We start from the raw sequence: 21,912 nt of genomic DNA, 5'->3' as shown, positions 1-21,912 counted from the left end.
ATATAGAGACAGTCCCTACCCAACAGTGGGCTCGCAGTCTGGCACCACTGTTTTCAGAGCCACAGAACCCAGCTATGATACCAGCATCCAATTACTACCACCCAAATAGAAGCCAGAGGACAGGTGGTGGTCATTTCTCCTTAGACAATTGACTCCCATCATGGGTCACTAGTGTGGCTCAGTGGAAAGAGCCCAGGCTTGGGAATCAGAGGTCATGGGTTCTAATCCTGGCTCCAACACATCGGCTGTGTGACTTTGGGCAAGTCACTTAACTTCTCTGTGCCTCAGTTACCTCATCTGTACATGTACTAAAATTGGAACGATGCAGAGAAGATTAGCATGGCCCCTGTGCAAGGATGACATGCAAATTCATGAAGTGTTCCATATTTTTTCCTACTGAGCTCACCTCCTCCAGGAGGCCTTCCCAGACTGAGCCCCCTTTTTCCTCTCCTCCTCCCCATCCCCCCTGCCCTCCGTCCTTCCCCTCCCCACAGCACGTGTATATATGTTTGTACAGATTTATTACTCTATTTATTTTACTTGTACATATTTACTATTCTATTTATTTTGCTAATGATGTGCATCTAGCTTTACTTCTATTTATTCTGATGACTTAACACCTGTCCACATGCTTTGTTTTGTTGTCTGTCTCCCCCTTCTAGACTGTGAGCCCGTTTTGGGGTAGGGGCTGTCTCTATATGTTGCCATCTTGTACTTCCCAAGTGCTTAGTACAGTGCTCTGCACACAGTAAGTGCTCAATAAATATGATTGAATGAATAAAATGGGGATTAAGATTGTGAGCCCCACGTGGGACAACCTGATCACCTTGTATCCCCCCAGTGCTTAGAACAGTGCTTTGCATGTAGTAAGTGCTTAACAAATGTCATCATTATTATTATAATCTGAAAACCCCCTCCAGCCCCCGGAAAAATAAAATAGGACATGTTTCTATAACAATGATGGCTTTGGCTATCCCGTCTGGACTACTGCACTAGCCTTCTCTCTGATCTCCCATCCTCGTGTCTCTCTCCACTTCAATCCATACTTCATGCTGCTGCCCGGATTATCTTTGTCCAGAAATGCTCTGGACATATTACTCCCCTCCTCAAAAACCTCCAATGGCTACCGATCAATCTGCGCATCAGGCAGAAACTCCTCACCCTGGGCTTCAAGGCTCTCCATCACCTCGCCCCTTCCTACCTCACCTCCCTTCTCTCCTTCTACTGCCCAGCCCGCACCCTCCGCTCCTCCACCACTAATCTCCTCACTGTACCTCGCTCTCGCCTGTCCCGCCATCAACCCCCGGCCCACGTCATCCCCTGGGCCTGGAATGCCCTCCCTCTGCCCATCCGCCAAGCTAGCTCTCTTCCTCCCTTCAAGGCCCTGCTGAGAGCTCACCTCCTCCAGGAGGCCTTCCCAGACTGAGCCCCTTCTTTCCTCTCCCCCTCATCCCCCTCTCCATCCCCCGTCTTACCTCCTTCCCTTCCCCACAGCACCTGTATATATGTATATATGGTTGTACATATTTATTACTCTATTTATTTATTTATTTATTTTACTTGTACATTTCTATCCTACTTATTTTATTTTGTTGGTATGTTTGGTTCTGTTCTCTGTCTCCCCCTTTTAGACTGTGAGCCCACTGTTGGGTAGGGACTGTCTCTATGTGATGCCAATTTGTACTTCCCAAGCGCTTAGTACAGTGCTCTGCACATAGTAAGCGCTCAATAAATACGATTGATTGATTGATTGATTGATTTGGCTCGACCAGTTCTCTTATTTTTCCCGCCAGGATGCTCTGAGTCTTAGGGAAAGGGTGCCATGCGAGGGGAGAGAGTCAGAGGTGGGAGAGAGGGGACGGACTCTGGGATTCAGAATGGGTCAGTGACAATAGTGGACCTTTTGGGTCTTGGGAATTAGCGGGAGAAGATTCCCCATTACACTGTAATGTGATTCAAGGTAGAGATCACATCTTCCCCGAAGGCGGGGCAGCATGGAGAAGGAGAAGCAGGGTGAGCCTGTTGTTGGGTACGAATTGTCTCTGTTTCCAAATTGTACTTTCCAAGCACTCACAGTAAATACATTAAGTGCTCAGTAAATACGATTCAATGAATAAATAAATGTTCTAATGGATAGAGCATAGGCTCGGAGTCTGAAGGACCTGGCTTCTCAACCCAGCTCTGGTACTTGTCTGCTGAGTGACTTTGGGTAAGTCACTTCACTTCTTTGGGACTCAGATACGTCATCTATAAAATGAGAATTAAGACTGTGAGGCCAATGGGTGGACAGGGTCTGTTTCCAACCCAATTTGCTTGTACCCAACTCAGTGCTTAGTACAGTGCCTGGCCAACAGTAAGCCCGGAACAAATAAACAATTATTATCATTATTATTACCAGTTGTATTGTACTCTCCCAAGAGCTTCATTCAGTGCTCTGCACAGTGTGAGTGCTCAGTAGAAATCACTCACTGATTGATCAGAAGGTGCTTTTAGGATGAGTATGGGAAGCACCTAATGCGTTGTAGCTCACACCAGGATGCTAGAGGACTTCTCCTGATATATGGTGTGTCCAAGTCAGAGAGAGAGCCAGGAACAGTGCTTGGAATGCTCAGTAGGTACCAAACGGCTGAATTGCTCACTAGCAGTGTAAATCAAAAGGCTGAAGGCTGACGGCATGTCTCTCTGGGATGCTCCCTCAAGATGTTTAGAATTTCTTTGGGCTTTGATTCCAAATTTGAAATGACTGGCTAATCCCAGTACTAGAAGCTGGGACAGGTGTGGGGCGTGCTGGGCCAGAGCTAAATTTGACTCCAGAAAAGTAAGAATTGAAATAAAAGATGATCTTCCACATAGGTCCGGGGCTTCTCCAACAAGAAATTAGTATTGTTGTCCGTTTCCACTCTGGTGTTGGCAATTTGGGAAACAGTATGGCCTAGAGAAGCAGAGTGGCTCAGTGGAAAGAGCCCGGGTTTAGGAGTCAGAGATCGTGGGTTCTAATCCTGGCTAATCCGACACTTGTCAGCTGCGTGACTCTGGGCAAATCACTTAACTTCTCTGGGCCCCAGTTTCCTCATCTGTAAAATGGGGATTAAGACTGTGAGCTCCACTTGGGACAACCTGATCACCTTGTACCCACCCCAGCACTTAGAACAATGCTTTGCACATAGTAAGCACTTAACAAATGCCGTCATTGTTATTATTATAGTAGAAAGTTCACAGGCCTGGAGCAGAGGACCTGGGTTCTAATCCTTGCTCTGCCACTTGTCTGCTTTTCTTTGCCTCACTTACCTCACCTGTATAATGGAGATTAAATCTTACTCTCTCCTGTGATCCCCATGGGGATTAAATCCTACTCTCTCCTGTGATCCCCATGTGGAACAGGGACTGTGTCCAACCTGATTAGAACAGTACTTGGCACAGAATAAGTGCTTAACCAATACCACTAAAAAAATTAAATAAAATAAACAAAAAACTAAGCATCCACATAGAGCCAGAGTAAACGGAGGAAGAAACGGGAAGAGTAGAGAGAAGAAATAAAGAATTGAAAAGGGAGGAAGGTGGCTGGGAGAGCTAGGGAACAAGGAAGAAGAGTACCTAGTGGTATGATAATGGAATCTATTGAACATCCACTGTGTGCAAAGCACTATGTTAAGCACTTGGGAAAGTACGATAGAAAAAAGACAGACTCCCCCTGCCCAAAAGGAGTACCATTAAAAAAAGTACAGGAAGATTTAATGAACATTCACTGGGCTAGAAAAGACTCTTAAAATCTATAAGACTTGACATATTGTTTATTCTGAGTCTCTCCATTAAGTTCCTTCTGGGCTGCCCTACAAATCCAACTGTCCAAAATTAGAGGGCTAGAATAATGATGGTATTTGTTAAGCACTTACTATGTGCCAGGCACTGTACTAAGTGCTGGGGTAGATACAAGCAAATAGGGTTGGACACAGTTCCCGTCCCGCATGGGGCTCAGAACCTCAATCCCCATTTTAAAAGATGAGGTAACTGAGGCCCAGAGAAGTGAAATGACTTGTCCAAGGTCACACAGCAGACGTGGCTGGGATTCGAACCCATGACCTGGTAACTCCCAGGGCCCTGCTCTATCCACTATGCCATGCTAGAAGTATTTGAGCCTTCCTAGAATCCCACCTCTGCCAACACACCATTTTTGATTGAGGGATTTTTCACTTGTAAATATCAATACATTCAATTGTCCTCTCAATGATTGATTCTGTTCACTCTATTTGAAAATAATTTTATGTCTCCAGGTTCTGCTGTACTTATCCAAGCACTTAGTATGATATATTGCATACAGTGTTCACGCAACAAACAATCAATCAGTGGTATTTACTGTGTGTTTACTGTGAAAAGCAGTGTACTAAGAACTTTCTCCAAATGGTGTTTTAAGTGTTTTTACTATGTGCCAGGCACTTTACTAAGCACTGAGGTAGATACAAGTTAAACAGCTTGGACACAGTCCATGGACCACATGGGACTCACAGGATTAGGCCCCATTTTGCAGGTGAGTTAACTGATGCACAGAGACGTTAAGTGACTTGCCAAAGGTCACACAGCAGACAAATTGCAGAGCTGGGATTAGAACCCAGATAGTTCTGACTCCCAGGGCCACGCTCCAACTACTAGGCCATCCTGCTTCTTGCTTGGGAGAATACAATAAAATAAGTAGTTTACAATTGAGAGGAGGCACTCACAGTCTACCATTAACATTCTGACTACTTTTGACACAACTACTCATGAAAATATGGATATCAGATTGAACTCTTCCCTCCTAAAAGGATGAAGAGACATGTTATCACACATGGAGACTATTTTTTTTAGAATACGTGGGGTCTATCACATGCTTCATTTTATAAAAGAATATCAAGTTTAAAATTCCTACTACTTGGATACATTTCCCTAGACCTGAATTTGAAGTTCGCTCTGCTTCGGAGACAATCCCATACATCTACTGATGATAATTATGGTTCTTGTTAAGTGCTTACTATGTGCCGAGCACTGTTCTAAGCTCTGAGGTAGATACAAGTTAATCAGGTTGGACACGGTCCCTGTCCCACATTGGAGTCACACTCTTAACCTCCCTTTTTGACAGATGAGGTAACTGAGGCACAGAGAAGTGAAGTGACTTGCCCACGGCCACACAGCAGACATGGTGGAGTCTGGATTAGAACCCATGACCTTCTGATTCCCAGGCCCAGGCTCTCTTTACTACACCATGCTGCTTCTCGGGAGCACTTGCCCTGCTTGTGACACACCGCAGGGAATTCCTCAGGAGATCAGGAGGGTCTGACTAAAGCAGTGAGCTCTGGGACGCAGTGGGGAAATATTCTTTATCAATTTGTGCTTTCCCTCTAGATGGTAAGCTCCTTGTGGGCAAGGACCATCTCTTCCAACTCTATGGTACTGTAATAATAACAATAATAATAATAGTGGCATCAGTTAAGGGCTTACTTTGTGCCCAGCCCAGTACTAAGTTCTGGGGTTGATACAAGGTAATTGAGTTATTCATTCATTCATTCATTCAATCCTATTTATGGAGCGCTTACTGTGTGCAGAGCATTGTACCAAGCGCTTGGGAAGTACAAGTTGGCAACATAGCATGGCTCAGTGGAAAGAGCACAGGCTTTGGAGTCAGAGGCCGTGGGTTCTAATCCCGGCTCTGCCACTTGTCAGCTGTGTGACTTTGGGCAAGTGACTGCACTTCTCTGGGCCTCAGTTTCCTCATCTGTAAAATGGGGATGAAGACTGTGATCCCCTCGTGGGACAACCTGATTATCTTGTTTCTACCCCAGCGCTTAGAACAGTGCTTTGCACATAGTAAGCGCTTAACAAATACCAACATTATTATTATTATAGAGACGGTCCCTACCCAACAACGGGCTCACGGTTTAGAAGGGGAAGACAGACAACAAAACAAAACATATTAACAAAATGAAATAAAAAGAATAGTAAATATATACGAGTTAGACACAGTCTCTGTTGCACACAAGACTCACAGTCCTAATCCCCATTTTACAGATCCGGCAACTGAGGCACAGAAAAGCAAAGTTATAATAATAATAATGATGGTATTTATTAAGCACTTACTATGTGCCAAGTACTGGCAGCGTGGTTCAGTGGAAAGAGCCCGGGCTTTGGAGTCAGAGGTCAGGGGTTCAAATCCCGCCTCTGCCAATTGTCAGCAGTGTGACTTTGGGCAAGTCACTTAATTTCTCTGTGCCTCAGTTACCTCATCTGTAAAAAGGAGATTAAGACTGTGAGACCCCCGTGGGACAAGCTGATCACCTTGTAATCTCCCCAGTGCTTAGAACAGTGCTTTGCATATAGTAAGCGCTTAAGAAATGCCATTATTATTATTATTATTATTACTGTTCTTATCCAGGTTCACACAGCAAGCAGTTGGTGGAGCCGGGACTAGAACCCACGTCCTCCCAAATCCCAGGCCTATCTATCTACTCTATCTACTATCTATCTACTAGGCCATGCTGATGTTCTCCTAAGCGCTTAGTAGAATGTTCTGCACACAGTTGGCAGCTCCTTATTCAGCATTAATCGATTGATTGCCTTCTTCCTGAAACTCTCTCCCCCTTCATAACTGGCCGACCACTACCCTCTCCTTTTCTAGTATTACATCTCCTCCAGGAAGCCTTCTCTGACTAAGCTCTCATCTCCCCATCCTGTTTCCCTCCCTACTGCATCAATAATGCACCTGAGTTCTTATCCCATAAGCATTCAGATGCTCACCCGACTCTCTCCAATCCACAGCTCTTCGTACATACCATTTTTTCCCCTACTATAATTCATTTTAGGGTCTGTCTCACCCCACTAGAGAAGCAGCATGGCTTAGAGAAGCAGCGTAGCTTAGTGGAAAGAGAATGGGCTTGGGAGTCAGAGACCTTGGGTTCTAATCCCGGCTCTGCCACTTGTCTGCTGTGTGACCTTGGGGAAGCTGCTTAACTTCTCTGTGACTCAGTTACCTCATCTGTAAAATGAAGATTAAGACTGTGAGCCCCATGTGGTATAACCTGATTACCTTGCATCTACCTAAGTGCTTAGAACAGTGCTTGGCATATATTAAGCACTTAACAAATACCATCACTGTTATTATTATACTCTTTGAGAGCAAGAATGATGTCTATTGTACAACTCTATTGTTCTTTGCCAGGCACAGTTCTCTACACAGAGCTAGCACTCAATAAATCATATTATTCAAGCCTGTGTGTCTCTAGTGTCATTATCAATGTGTCAGAGCTTTGAAGAGTGCTTTGCACATAGTAAGTGCTTAGTACATGCCATCATTATGATTATGTTTGAGCACTTTCTAGGTACTCAGCACTAGCCCCAGGAGTTGGTATAAGGGACACAGTTAAGGAGCAGACAGTCACTATTTCTGTATCTGTATGTGTTTGGGGATCCCCTTTGCAACCATTCTCCAACCCCTGCTTTGCTCCCCATTCCTTTCTGACCTCTCCACAACACTTTTTTTTTTCTCAACTCCCCTCTTTGTCCAACTCTCAATCTAAAACCATCCCTCTCCCCAAAGATGGCCGGCTCTCCACATTTTAGCCTTTCAAGCTTCTGCAGGCCCCATCCCATGCTCCTCTTGGAATCAATCAATCGTATTTATGGAATGACTCAGGCCCCATCCGCAGACACCCAAATGCCACATGATGATGATGATGGCATTTGTTAAGCGCTTACTATGTGCAGAGCACTGTTCTGAGCACATCCCAGCGCAGTTTGGGCAGACACCCAAATGCCACATGATGATGATGATGGCATTTGTTAAGCGCTTACTATGTGCAGAGCACTGTTCTGAGCACATCCCAGCGCAGTTTGGGCCAGCTTGGATAGCGCCCAGCTACAGAGACCCCATATCACCGCCTGTTTAGTCTGGCATCTGGGCTGGTCAGGCTAAGACCCCTTGGCTGTGATTGTGCTTCACAACAACAGTGGGTTTGGGCAAATGTTGGGGGTCTCGGTGGGCTGCAGGAACAGAAGCAATGTGGCCTAGTGATGATGATGATGGCATTTGTTAAGCACTTACTGTGTGCCAAGCACTGTTCTAAGCACTGAAGTAGATACTAGGTAATTAGGTTATCCCACGTGGGGCTTCCAGTCTTAATCCCTATTTTACAGAGGAAGTAATCTAGGCACAGTGACTTGCCCAAAGTCACACAGCTGATAAGTGGTGGAGCCAGGATTAGAACCCACAACCTCTGACTCCCAAGCACAGGCTCCTTCCACTAAGCCACGCAGCGCAGCCCTGGGAGTCAGAAAGACCCGAGTTCTAATCCCAGCTCTGCCATGTGTCTGCTGTGTAACTTTGGGCAAGTCACTTTACTTCTCTGTGTTTCAATTACCTAATCTGTTAAAGGGGATTGAGACTGTGAGCCCCATATGGAGCAGGGACTGTGTCCAACCCAATTATCTTATATCTACCTCAGCGCTAAGTACAGTGCCTGGCACATAGTAAGCTCTTAACAGATACCACAGTTATTATTATCTGCAGTGCACTGGGGAAAACAATGGGCAGGAGGCAATGTAGTGCTTCCTGGAAATGTGGCCTGAGCCCTTTCTGAACTGAGCCACATGTGGAGACTGGTGTCTTGGGACTTGATACAAGAAGCAGTGTGGCCTTTTGGATAAAATTCAGGCCTGGAGTCAGAAGGACCTGGGCTCTAATTCCGCGCATCTGCTGTGTCACCTTGGGCAAGTCACTTTACTTCTCTGTGCCTCAGTTTCCTCATCTGTAAAACGGGAATTAAGATTGTGAGATCTATGTGGGACAAGGATTGTGTCCTACTTGATTGTATCTACTTGTCCCTCAGCTTAGTGCGGTGTGTCTGGCACACAGTAAGTTCTTAAGAAATACCATTAAAAAAAAAAGCAATCAGCACTGTAGCCAGGACTCGTTACACAGGTCGAAACAGGCCAAATCCAAAACACGCGCTTTTCTGATCATTTTTACAACTGACCGTTTTATACTCAGTATCTGAATTTCAAGTAGCCTCACAGTTTCCATTATCACACTTTTCTTCCCCCTGGAATCAGTCCCTCTTTACAGCACTAAGCACCGAGTCTCAAAATAAACCTGTCTGGTAAAATTTCAGACACTTTTAATAATGACTTGTTGTTTACCTTAGCTTTTATTCCCAACACACCCAAAACACTTTATAGAAATCGCCTAAATGAAACCTCGCAAATGATTAAAAGAAAAAAGTCAACCTTGGAAATATTCGTCTACTCACCAGCATCATGGGGATGAAGTGTTCAGATGGTTACATTTCTGCACTCCTCAAAAATCTCCAAGGATACCTGCTTCTCTTTGTGTCAAACAGACACGCCTGACCATTCTAAAAGGCCCTCCACTAGCTCATTCCTTCTTCCCTAGCTCACTTTCTGCTCATTAGAGAAGCAGTGTTGCCTAATGGGAGTCAGAGGTCCTGGGTTCTAATTAACATCTCCACCACTTACCTGCTCTGTGATTTTGGGCAAGTCGCTTAATTTCTCTTTGTCTCAGTTTCCATATTTGCAAAATGGGGAATCAATACCTGTTCTCCCTTGTACCTAGACTGTGAAATAGCTGTAGGATTTGATGATCTTGTATCTACCCCTTTTAGACTGTGAGCCCACTGTTGGGTAGGGACTGTCTCTATATGTTGCCAACTTGTACTTCCCAAGTGCTTAGTACAGTGCTCTGCACACAGTAAGCGCTCAATAAATAAGATTGACAGACTGACTGACTGACTACCCCAGCCTTATTAAGTGTTGGGGACCTAGCCACCTCACTCTCTATATTCCTTTAATTCCCCAAATCAAACAATCAACAGTATTTATTAAGCACCCACAGTTTGCAGAGAAAGATATGTATACTATGGACTTGGGAGAGTACAATAAAGTCAGAAGACACAGTCTCTGCCCTGCCCTCCCCTCCAAGAGTTTACATACTAGGCAGAGAGACAGGCACTATAATAAATTCAAGGTAGGAGAAGAGAAGAAAGGGAATATTAAACAGCGAGAGAAGCGGCATAGCCTAGTGGATTGAACACAGACCTGAGAGTCAGGGGACCTGGGTTCTAATCCTGCCTCTACCACTTTTCTGCTTTGTGACCTTGGGTAAGTCACTTAACTTCTCTATGCCTCTGTTAACTCATCTGTAGAATGAGGATAAACATTGTAAACTGCATGTGGGACATGGACTGTGTCCAAACTGATTACCTTGCATCTACCCCAGTGCTTAGCACAGTACCTGATGCATAGCAAGAACTCAACAAATATTATCATCATCATCTTCCCCAAATTTCTTTGCCCCAAATCTTTCTCTACACCCTTCCCTCTCCATGTACCTGGCCTTTCAAGCTCCACATCCTTTCCCAGCTTCAAAGCTCTCCTGAAATTCCCACTTCTTCCAAGGAAAATTATCTAGCACATTTCTTCTCCATAAGTACTGTAACAACAATATACAGATGGATTTACATCTGCTACTATTTATGCATTAATTTAGAGGCAGTGTGGTGTATGGAAAGACCTAGAGGTAGGCATTCAGGACACCTGGGTTTAATCCTAGCTTTGCCATTTTCCTGCTGTGGAACCTTGAACAAGTCACCTAACTTCATTTTTTATGGCAATTTTTAAGCTCTTATTATGTGCCAGGCACGGTACTAAGTGCTGTGGTAGATACAACCTAATCAGGTTGGACACATTCCGTGTCCCACATAGGTCTCAGAATGTCAATTACCATTTTACAGATGTGGTAACTGAGGGACAGAGAAGTTAAGTCCCTTGCTCAAGTTCACACTGCAGGCAAGCGGCTGAGCTAGGATTAGAACCCAGGACCTTCTGACTATTGCCAACTTGTACTTCCCAAGCACTTAGTACAGTGCTCTGCACACAGTAAGCACTCAATAAATACAATTGATTGATTGGCCCAGGCTCTATCCACTAGACCACAATGCTTCACATTCTCAGTTTTCTGTGCCTCTGTTTCCCCAGATGTAAAAATTGGGAAAAGATCAATCAAGGAATCAAGGAATGCTTTTTATTGAGCGCTTACTATGTGCAGAGCACTGGACTGGAGAGGGGAGAGTGGGAAGACAGGAGGCTGGGAGGTCAGTGAGGAGTCAAGGTCGGAAATGATAAGTGTTTGGATCAGCATGGTAGTGGCTTGGATGGGGTAGGGAAAGGGCAGATTTGGGGGAGAAGGACAGATTCTAGAGGTCATGAAAATGCTATATACTACGGGTTGAAACGCAGGACCAGTACTCAATGTTGGACTTCCACTAAAAATTAAGCTTTTCCCTTTGCTTGATCTTCCCCCTCCTCCCCCTCTCCATACCCCCCGCCTTACCTCCTTCCCTTCCCCACAGCACCTGTATATATGTATATATGTTTGTACATATTTATTACTCTATTTATTTATTTATTTTACTTGTACATATCTATTCTATTTATTTTATTTTGCTCATATGTTTTGTTTTGTTTTCTGTCTCCCCCTTCTAGACTGTGAGCCCACTGTTGGGTAGGAACCGTCTCTATATGTTGCCAATTGGTACTTCCCAAGCACTTAGTACAGTGCTCTGCACACAGTAAGTGCTCAATAAATATGATTGATTGATTGATTGATCTCTTAAGCTCAGTCTACTTTTGCAGACACTGTTCTAGCAGAACCTTTAATCATATCGAAGACAAAAGATAAACTTTGTATTTATTTGGATCTTTTTGGTCAAAAGAACCCTCACGCCTGAAAGTGCCAAATGATAATAATAATAATGGTATTTGTTAAGTGCTTACTGTATGCCAGACACTGTACTAAGCGCTAGGGTAGATACAAAGAAATTGGGTTGGACACAGTCCCTGTCCCTCATGAGGCTTAAAGCCTCAATCCCCATTTTACAGATGAGGTAACTGAGGTCCAGAGAAGTGAAGCAACTTGCCCAAGGTCACCCAGCACACAAGTAGCGGAGCCAGAATTAGAGACCATGACCTTCTAACTCCCAGGCTCGTGTACTATCCACTACACCATGCTGCCTCTCCCTTGGCTTAGTGGAAAGAGCCCGGGTTTGGGAGTCACAGGTCAATCAATCAATCAATCAGTCATATTTATTGAGTGCTTACTGTGTGCAGAGCGCTGTACTAAGCGCTTGGGAAGTACAAGTTGTCAACATATAGAGACGGTCCCTACCCAACAGTGGGTTCACAGTCTAGAAGGGGGAGACAGAGAACAAAACAAAACATATTAACAAAATAGTTCTAATCCCGGCTCCGCCACTTGTCAGCTGTGTGACTTTGGGCAAGTCACTTCACTTCTCTGGGCCTCACTTACCTCATCTGTAAAATGGGGATGAAGACTGTGAGCCCCACGTGGGACAACCTGGTTACCTTGTATCCCCCCAGCGCTTAGAACAGTGCTTTGCACATAGTAAGTGCTTAATAAATGCTATTATTATTATTATTATTATTACCCCAGTGCTTAGAACAGTGTTTAGCACCTAGGAAGTGCTTAACAAATACCATTATCAGTATTATCATTCTCAAATGTTGAATGCTACTTAACAAATATCATTATCAGTATTATCATTCTCAAATGTTGAATGCTACTTCTCCAGATGTTTGAATCCACAGTATATTGCGAGGCCTCACTTGGCTGGGTAGGGCTTGTCTTCCCTCAGCTGGAACAGAACGTTTCACCGTGACAAATGTATTGCTAATTATAAACGTTCAGAAACTAAGTGGGTCTCGTCTCCTCCGGTCATTCATCTTCCCTAATTATGGCCCCGAGCTGAGGAGAAAGAACATATCCAATTTAGTCCTGGGAACATGAGAAGGACCCAGTTGGTAATTGCTAAATAAAAAGTACTTTCTCATGCTTGGGTGCTTACTTGATAGACGCAGGTGCCTGGGAGTCAGAAAGACCTGGGTTCGAATTCTGACTCCACCACAAGTCCACTGGCTTGCCAAATCCAACGGCCCATACTCTGTCCTAATCCTCCTCGACCTCTCAGCTGCCTTCGACACTGTGGACCACCCCCTTCTCCTCAACACGCTATCTGACCTTGGCTTCACAGACTCCGTCCTCTCCTGGTTCTCCTCTTACCTCTCCAGTCGTTCTTTCTCAGTCTCTTTTACAGGCTCCTCCTCCCCCTCCCATTCTCTCACTGTGGGGGTTCCCCAAGGTTCAGTGCTTGGTCCCCTTCTGTTCTCGATCTACACGCACTCCCTTGGTGACCTCATTCGCTCCCACGGCTTCAACTATCATCTCTACGCTGATGACACCCAGATCTACATCTCTGCCCCTGCTCTCTCCCCCTCTCTCCAGGCTCGCATCTCCTTCTGCCTTCAGGACATCTCCATCTGGATGTCTGCCCGCCACCTAAAGCTCAACATGTCCAAGACTGAACTCCTTGTCTTCCCTCCCAAACCCTGCCCTCTCCCCGACTTTCCCATCTCTGTTGACGGCACTACCATCCTTCCCGTCTCACAAGCCCGCAACCTTGGTGTCATCCTCGACTCCGCTCTCTCATTCACCCCTCACATCCAAGCCGTCACCAAAACCTGCCGGTCTCAGCTCCGCAACATTGCCAAGATCCGCCCTTTCCTCTCCATCCCAACTGCTACCCTGCTCATTCAAGCTCTCATCCTACCCCGTCTGGACTACTGCATCAGCCTTCTCTCTGATCTCCCATCCTCGTGTCTCTCTCCACTTCAATTCATACTTCATGTTGCTGCCCAGATTATCTTTGTCCAGAAACGCTCTGGGCATATTACTCCGCTCCTCAAAAATCTCCAGTGGTTACCAATCAATCTGCGCATCAGGCAGAAACTCCTCACCCTGGGCTTCAAGGCTGTTCATCACGTCGCCCCCTCCTACCTCACCTCCCTTCTCTCCTTCTCCAGCCCAGCCCGCACCCTCGGCTCCTCCGCCGCTAATCTCTTTACCGTACCTCGCTCTCGCCTGTCCCGCCATCGACCCCCGGCCCACGTCACCCCCCGGGCCTGGAATGCCCTCCCTCTGCCCATCCGCCAAGCTAGTTCTCTTCCTCCCTTCAAGGCCCTACTGATAGCTCACCTCCTCCAGGAGGCCTTCCCAGACTGAGCCCCTTCCTTCCTGTCCCCCTCGTCCCCCTCTCCATCCCCTCCATCTTACCTCCTTCCCTTCCCCACAGCACCTGTATATATGTATATATGCTTGTACATATTTATTACTCTATTTATTTATTTATTTATTTTACTTGTACATATCTATTCTATTTTATTTTGTTAGTATGTTTGTTTTTTTTTTCTCTGTCTCCCCCTTTTAGACTGTGAGCCCAATGTTGGGTAGGGACTGTCTGTATATGTTGCCAATTTGTACTTCCCAAGCGCTTAGTACAGTGCTCTGCACATAGTAAGCGCTCAATAAATACGATTGATGATGATGATGATGACCTTGGGGAAGTCACTCATCTTCTCTGGGCCTCAGTTACCACATCTATAAAATGGGGATTAAGGACGTGAGCCCCACGAGTTGGACTCGTTGGACTGTGTCCAACCTGATTAACTTGTATCTTCCCCAGCGCTTGAAACAGTACTTGACACATAGTAGGCACTTAACAAGTATCATAATTAGTATTATTATTATGCACATTCATTTCTTGATTCTGGTTACTCTATGGGCATAACCCCAGTTGAGAAATGTATCCTGTGGGGGGAAGGGACAGGAAGGATAGGCCAGAGTCCCCTCTTCCGCCCTCGTCCTGGAGTGTTCATAATAGCAAATGGACAGAAGAGATCAAATTCCCTTTTCTTTGCATCTGTGGGAGTCTTCCTCAGAAATCAGTAAATCAATCAGTGGTATTTATTGAGCACTTACTGTGGGCAGAGCACCTGGGAGAGTTGGTATACATGTTCCCTACCATATGGAGCTCATAGTCTAAGCAGAAGTCATATTACTGACCAGGCATCTCTAGAGCTGTTACTACTGACTATATGCTGCATGTATTCTGAAAGTTTTGTTTGTAGTTGTAAATGCTAAATATCATGAAAGCCTCCCTCCCCGCCTGACACTTTGAAGCTTTATTTCTGCTTCACAGAAAGCTTTGAGAATCATATATTCTCCCCCTTCTAGACTGTGAGCCCACTGTTGGGTAGGGACCGTCTCTATATGTTGCCAACTTGGACTTCCCCCCAAGCGCTTAGTACAGTGCTCTGCACACAGTAAGCGCTCAATAAATACGATTGAATGAATGAATAGACTGCAGGCTTGTTGTGGACAGAGATCATGTCTACCAAATAATAATGATAATAATAATAATGATAATGGAATTTATTAAGCACTCACTATGTGCAAGCATCATCATCATCATCAATTGTATTTATTGAGCGCTTACTATGTGCAGAGCACTGTACTAAGCGCTTGGGAAGTACAAATTGGCAACATATAGAGACAGTCCCTACGCAACAGTGGGCTCACAGTCTAAAAGAGTGGGCTCACGGTCTAAAAGCACTATTCAAAATGCTGGGGAGGTTACAAGGTGATCAGGTTATCCCATAAGGGGCTCACACTCTTAATCCCCATTTTACAGTGAGGTAACTGAGGCCCAGAGAAATGAAGTGACTTGCCCAAAGTCACACAGCTGACAAGTGGCAGAGCCGAGGATTGAACCCATGACGTCTGACTCCAAAGCCCGGGCTCTTTCCACTGAGCCACGCTGCTTCTCTGAATCAACCACTCTATCATATTTCTTGAACCCTCACTCTCTGCAGAGCATTGTAGTAAGGCCCTGGGAGAGTACAGCACAACAATATATCAGACACATTCCCTGCCCACAACAAACTTGTCTCACGCTGTCGAGTCGTCTCCGACCCGTAGCGACACCACAGACACATCTCTCCCAGAACGCCCCCACCTCCATCTGCAATCATTCTGATGTGGAGCCAACGGAGTTTTCTTGGTCAAAATCTGGAAGCGGTTTACCATTGCATCCTTCTGAGCAGTAAATTTGAGTCTCCACCCTCGACTCTCTCCCATGCTGCTGCTGCCCAGCACAGGGGAGTTTTGCCTTGTAACAGATGGCCTTCCACTCGCTAACCACTGCCCAAGCTAGGAATGGACTAGATAGGCCTCTGCTTGACTCTCCCTCCCATAGTCAAGACTGGTACAAGGACTGGAAACTCTCCAGGTGCGACCCTGAGAGGGGAACAACAAATTGACAATCAATCAATCAATCAATCAATCAATCATATCTATGGAGTATCTACTGTACTCAGAGCATTGCACAAAGCACTTGGGAGAGAATACTGTAACAGGGTTGGGAGACCTCTTCCCTGCCCACAATGAGTTTACAGTCCAGAAGGGGAGACAATATGGACTAATGATTAAAGCACAGGCCTGTGAGTCAGCGGGACCTGGGTTCTAATCCTGCTCGGCCATTTGTCTGCTGTGTTAAGTTGGGCAAGTCACTTACCTTCTCGGGGCCTCAGTTATCTCATCTGCAAAATAGGGTTAAGATCGTGAGCCCCTATGTGGAACAGGGACTGTGTCTAACTGGATTACCTTGTAATAATAATAATAATGATGGCATTTATTAAGCGCTTACTGTGTGCAAAGCACTGTTCTAAGAGGTGGGGAGTTTACAAGGCGATCAGGTTGTCCCACGTGGGGTTCACAGTCTTAATCCCCATTTTCCAGATGAGGGAACTGAGGCACAGAGAAGTTAAGTGACTTGCCCAAAGTCACACAGCTGACAAGTGGCAGAGCCGGGATTTGAACCGATGACCTTTGACTCCAAAGCCTGGGCTCTTTCCACTGAGCCACACTACTTCCCCCATAACTACTCTCCCCTCCTCTCCCCCTACTCCCCCTCCACATACCCCCCGCCTTACCTCCTTCTTCTCCCCACAGCACCTGCATATGTGTTTGTACGTATTTATTACTCTATTTATTGTACTTGTACTTTACTTGTATTTACTATTCTATTTATTTTATTTTGTTAATATGGTTTGCTTTGTTTTCTGTCTCCCCCTTCTAGACTGTGAGCCCTCTGTTGGGTAGGGACCGTCTCTATATGTTGCCAATTTGTACTTCCCAAGCGTTTAGTACAGTGCTCTGCACACAGTAGGCGCTCAATAAATACGATTGAGTGAATGAATGAATGAACTACTCCAGTGCTTAGAACAGTGCCAGGCACATAGTAATTCTTAACAAATACTATTTTTAAAAAAAATTATGGACATATACCTATGTGATGTGAGGTTGAGGGAGGGATGAGAAAAAGGGAACAAATCCTATTGAAGAATGAATGCTCTGAACAGCAGACAGAAGGGAAATGGGGGAGCCATGGCCCGTACAACCAAATGTGTCATCTTCCCTCTTCCAGGGGATGCAGAGTTTGAGGGTGCCCTGGGAAGAACCCTCTCTGATGATGCTCGTGAGTTCCTGAAAGTGCTTGAGGACTGGGCCTTGGCTAAAATTAGAGAAATAGCGTGGCCTAGTGAAAAAGGGAGACGTGAGAAGCAATATGGCATAGTGGTTAGAGCACGGGCCTGGGAATCAGGTCATAGGTTCTAATCCCGGTACCGCCACTCATCTGTTCTGTGATCTTGGGCTGCTGTGTGACCTTCTCTGGCCCTCAGTTACCTCATCTGGAAAATGGGGATTAAGATTGTGAGCCCCACGTGGGACAATCTGATTACTTGTATGTACCCCAGCATTTAGAACAGTGCTTGGCACATCGTAAGTGCTTAACAAACACTTTAATTATCATTATTATTATTATTTTTATTGTGATCAGTTCCCTCATTGTAAAATGGGGATTGAGACCGTGAGCCCCACGTGGGGCAGGGACTGGGTCCAATCCAATTTGCCTGTATCCACCCAAAAGCTTAGTACGGTGCCTGGAACATATTATTATTATTTGTTCTAATCCCAGCTCTGCTACATGTCTGTGGTGTGACCTTGGGCAAGTCACTTCACTTCTCTGTGCCCCAGTTACCTCATCTGTAAAATGGGGATTAAATCACACTCCCTCTTCCTTAGACAGTGACCCTCAGGTGGGACAGGGATTGTGTTCAATCAGATTAACTTGTATCTACCCCTGTGCTTAGAACATAGTACCTGCTTAACAAATACTATTTCAATAAAAAGGGGTGACACTTGGTCCTAGGTGTTTGGGTGAGTTTAAGGAGCGCTTTCCACGCTGAACTCAAAGCGCAGGGGCTAGACTGGCTTAGGACCTTGCCCTGGAGACCTGGGATGAAAATCTGGGTGGCAACTTTTGTGGGAATTAAGAGTCTGACTTCTGCTACCACTTCCAGCATGTGTTACTCAGCTATTGCTATTGAGCTATTGCTCAAGATATTCTAGGAGAGTTGTCTGTGATGGGCACTCTTCCTTGCTGTCTTCATTTGTTCATTAATAGGCCCAAAGAAATGAGAAATTTCTGAGAATTTCATGAGAAATCAGACCGGACAGTCAATACCAGAAGCAGAAAGTGGCAGCACCAACATTATAGCTCTACTAGCCAGCTGAAAAAATTGAAATTTTTAAAACCCCCTCATTCCTCTCCCCCTCCTCCCCCTCCCGATCCCCCCGTGTTACCTCCTTCCCCTCCCCCCAGCACCTGTATATATGTATATATGTTTGTACGTATTTATTACTCTATTTATTTATTCATTTTACTAGTACATATTTATTCTATTTATTTTATTTTGTTAACATGTTTTGTTTTGTTGTCTGTCTCCCCCTTTTAGACTGTGAGCCCGCTGTTGGGTAGGGACCGTCTCTATATGTTGCCAACTTGTACTTCCCAAGTGCTTAGTACAGTGCTCTACACACAGTAAGCGCTCAATAAATACGATTGAATGAATGAATGAATGAATGAATGAATGAATGGGAGTAGTGGTCTGAGCTTCAGGAGAAGAAACTCCTTCAACTATTGTCCTAACCAGGTCCTGCACATCCATCTGGGCTCCAAAGAAAGTAGGGTCCAGAGTGATTATATTAATAATAATAGTATTTGTGAAGCACTTATTATGTGCCCTGCACTGTACTAAGTGTTAGGGTATGTGGAAGATAATCAGGTCAGACACTTCCTCTGTCTCACATGGGGCTAACAGTCTACGAGGGAGTGAAAACAGGTAACACAGCACCACATTTACCAAAGAAGAAACTGAGATGCAAGCACTTAAGTGACCTACCCAAAGTCCTGCAGTGGGAAATGGAAGAGCCAGGATTAGAATCTAGGTTCCATGACCACTGATTCATTGCTTAATTAATTCTTTACCAAATTAATTAATGAATTGATTAATTTCTTCCTTTAGGTGAGCTCCTTGTGGGCAGGGATCATGTTTTCCAATTCTCCTGTATTGTCCTCTCCCAAGCGCTTAGTATAGTGTTCCCCACACTATAGTCACTCAATGAATACTATTTATTTCTTGACTGATTTGTTCAGAGTACCAAACCAAGAACTTGAGAGAGTACAATAGTTAGTGGACATGATCCCTGCCTTCGGAAAACTTCAAATCTAGTCAAAACATCTAATCTAGAAGAGGGAAGCAAATTTAACGATGTGGTTATCTTGCAGAGGGAGGAGATGGGGTGAGTTTCCAAGGGCTTAGAGCTTCCCCTTCCAAACATTTCTCAGAATCCTTGGGGGCCAGACAGAACAATCCTCCTAGAGAGCCTTGATTGTGCCTATGAAATTGGGATTGCCAATGTGTTGCCGACTTGTACTTCCCAAGCACTTAGTACAGTGCTCTGCACACAGTAAGCGCTCAATAAATATGACTGACTGAATGAATGAATGGGGTTAGGGCAGGAGAGGTGATTTGTATTTCATTCTCTCTCTTACAGAGCGGCAACAATGAGATTCCAAGAGAACAGTAGGAAGAATCTATGTGAGGTAAGGGATTTTAAAAATAATAATAATGTTGGTGTTTGTTAAGAGCTTACTATGTGCCGAACACTGTTCTAAAACCGGGGTAGATACAAGGTAATCGGATTGTCCTACGTGGGGCTCACAGCCTTCATCCCCATTTTACAGATGAGGGAACTGAGGCCCAGGGAAGTTAAGTGACTTGCCTAAAGTCACACAGCTGATAAGCGGCGGAGCCGGGATTCCAACCCATGACCTCTGACTCCTAAGCCCATTCTCTTGCTATTAAGCCATCCTTCTTCCCTATACCAAGGCAGGCACCCTTCCCTAATTTTATTTAAAAGGAAAATTACTTCTTCAATTCCCTTCCATTTTATGACTTCGGCATTTTCTCCCTCTCTCCCCCTCCCCTTTCTTTCCCCATTCCCACTTCTTTCACTGATTGATTCTGCTGAGGAACACTGGACAAGAGAAGGATGCAGAACTCCTAGGAGAAGCAGCATGGCCAGGTGGAAGGATTACGAATAAGGGAGTCAGAGGACCTGGATTCCCTAATCCAAGTTCTGCCACTTACTTGCTGTGTGACCATGGGCAAGTTACTTAAAGTCTCTGTGCATGACTTTCCTCTAAGGTGAAATTGGATTAAATACCCATTTTCTCTCCTAATTTAGACAGTGAGGACCCGCTGTATGTTTTGTTTTGTTGTCTGTCTCCCCCTTCTAGACAGTGAGCCCGCTGTTGGGTAGGGACCGTCTCTATATGTTGCCAACTTGTACTTCACAAACACTTAATACAGTGCTCTGCACACAGTAAGCGCTCAATAAATATGAATGAATGAATGAATGAATGAATGAAGTTACTTAAAATCTCTATGCCTCAGTTTTCTCGACTGTAAATTGGGGATGTAATACCCATTCTCCCTTCCTCCCACATGGGGCTCACAGTCTTCACCCCCATTTTACAGATGTGGTAACTGAGGCACAGAGAAGTGATGTGACTTACCCAAGGTCACACAGCAGACAAACGGCAGAGCCGGTATTAACCTCTTATGTAACCTCTATTATTTCCTCCTGTTATTTTGGTGTCCATCTCTCCTTCTAGATTGCAAATGTGTGAAAGCAGACATCAGATTTACTCAGTCAGTGCTCAATAAATGCTCTCGTTCATGGATTGATTGAGTTGTAAGAGCTGTCTGTATTTTGGCTGCCCTAATAGCTGTCTTTTCAGAATGGTTCTACTCTGTTTAGGGTACTTGAATGTTTTATTTCTGAAGCGGTTCACTTGCATGATCTTTTAGTGTGATTTTTTGTTCACAACTTTGTTTACTTTTTCTTGGCCTGATTAGCTTAAAGCTAACTCATTATTTCATTATCTTGCATCCACCCCAACTCTTAGCACAGAGCTTGGCACATAGTAATTACTTAAGAAAAGCCATAATTACTATCCCTTCAGATCCCTTTTCCTCTTGGCCTAGGTCATTGGCCAAGACATGATTATTGCTATTACCTCCAGCCAGCTGCAAATCCCACTCCAGGAGTTACGTAATGTGGATCTGGGCTCCTTTCTCTCTCCTGTTGCCACCTCCTGGACACACACACACACACACACACACACACACACACACACACACACACACACACACATCCATTCCCAAGGCAAGAAGAGCCCATCCCAGCTGGCATCATAGTCTATCATTTGTATGGAGCACTTACTGTGTGCAGAGCACTGTACAAAACACTTGGGTGGGTACAATATGACAGACACACTCCCTGTCCACAACGAACTTACTTCCTAGAAGGGGAGCTAGAAATTGGTATGAATAATAACAATAATAATAATGGCATTTATTAAGCGCTTACTATGTGCAAAGCACTGCTCCAAAATTACAGATATGCATATAAGTGTTGTGGAGCTCGGGGAGAAACAGCTTGGCTCTGTGGAAAGAACATGTGCTTTGGAGTCGGAGGTCCTGGGTTCAAATCGTAGCCCCACCACTTGTCAGCTGTGTGACTTTGGGTAAGTCACTTCACTTCCCTGG

General features: G+C 44.9%; 1 non-coding gene across 1 annotated transcript; it reads left to right on the top strand.

The window, feature by feature from the left end:
• The first annotated feature begins 287 nt into the window (after positions 1 to 287).
• On the top strand, positions 288 to 391 carry LOC119938306. The gene has a single exon (XR_005454396.1). It is a non-coding gene; the product is annotated as a U6 spliceosomal RNA (small nuclear RNA).
• Positions 392 to 21,912: the final 21,521 nt, after the last annotated feature.

Source organism: Tachyglossus aculeatus, chromosome 1 (genome assembly GCF_015852505.1).
Source record: "Tachyglossus aculeatus isolate mTacAcu1 chromosome 1, mTacAcu1.pri, whole genome shotgun sequence".
NCBI classification, from domain to species: domain Eukaryota; kingdom Metazoa; phylum Chordata; class Mammalia; order Monotremata; family Tachyglossidae; genus Tachyglossus; species Tachyglossus aculeatus.
The sequence above is the reverse complement of the archived record's forward strand: the minus strand, read 5'-3'. Positions and strand labels throughout refer to the sequence as shown.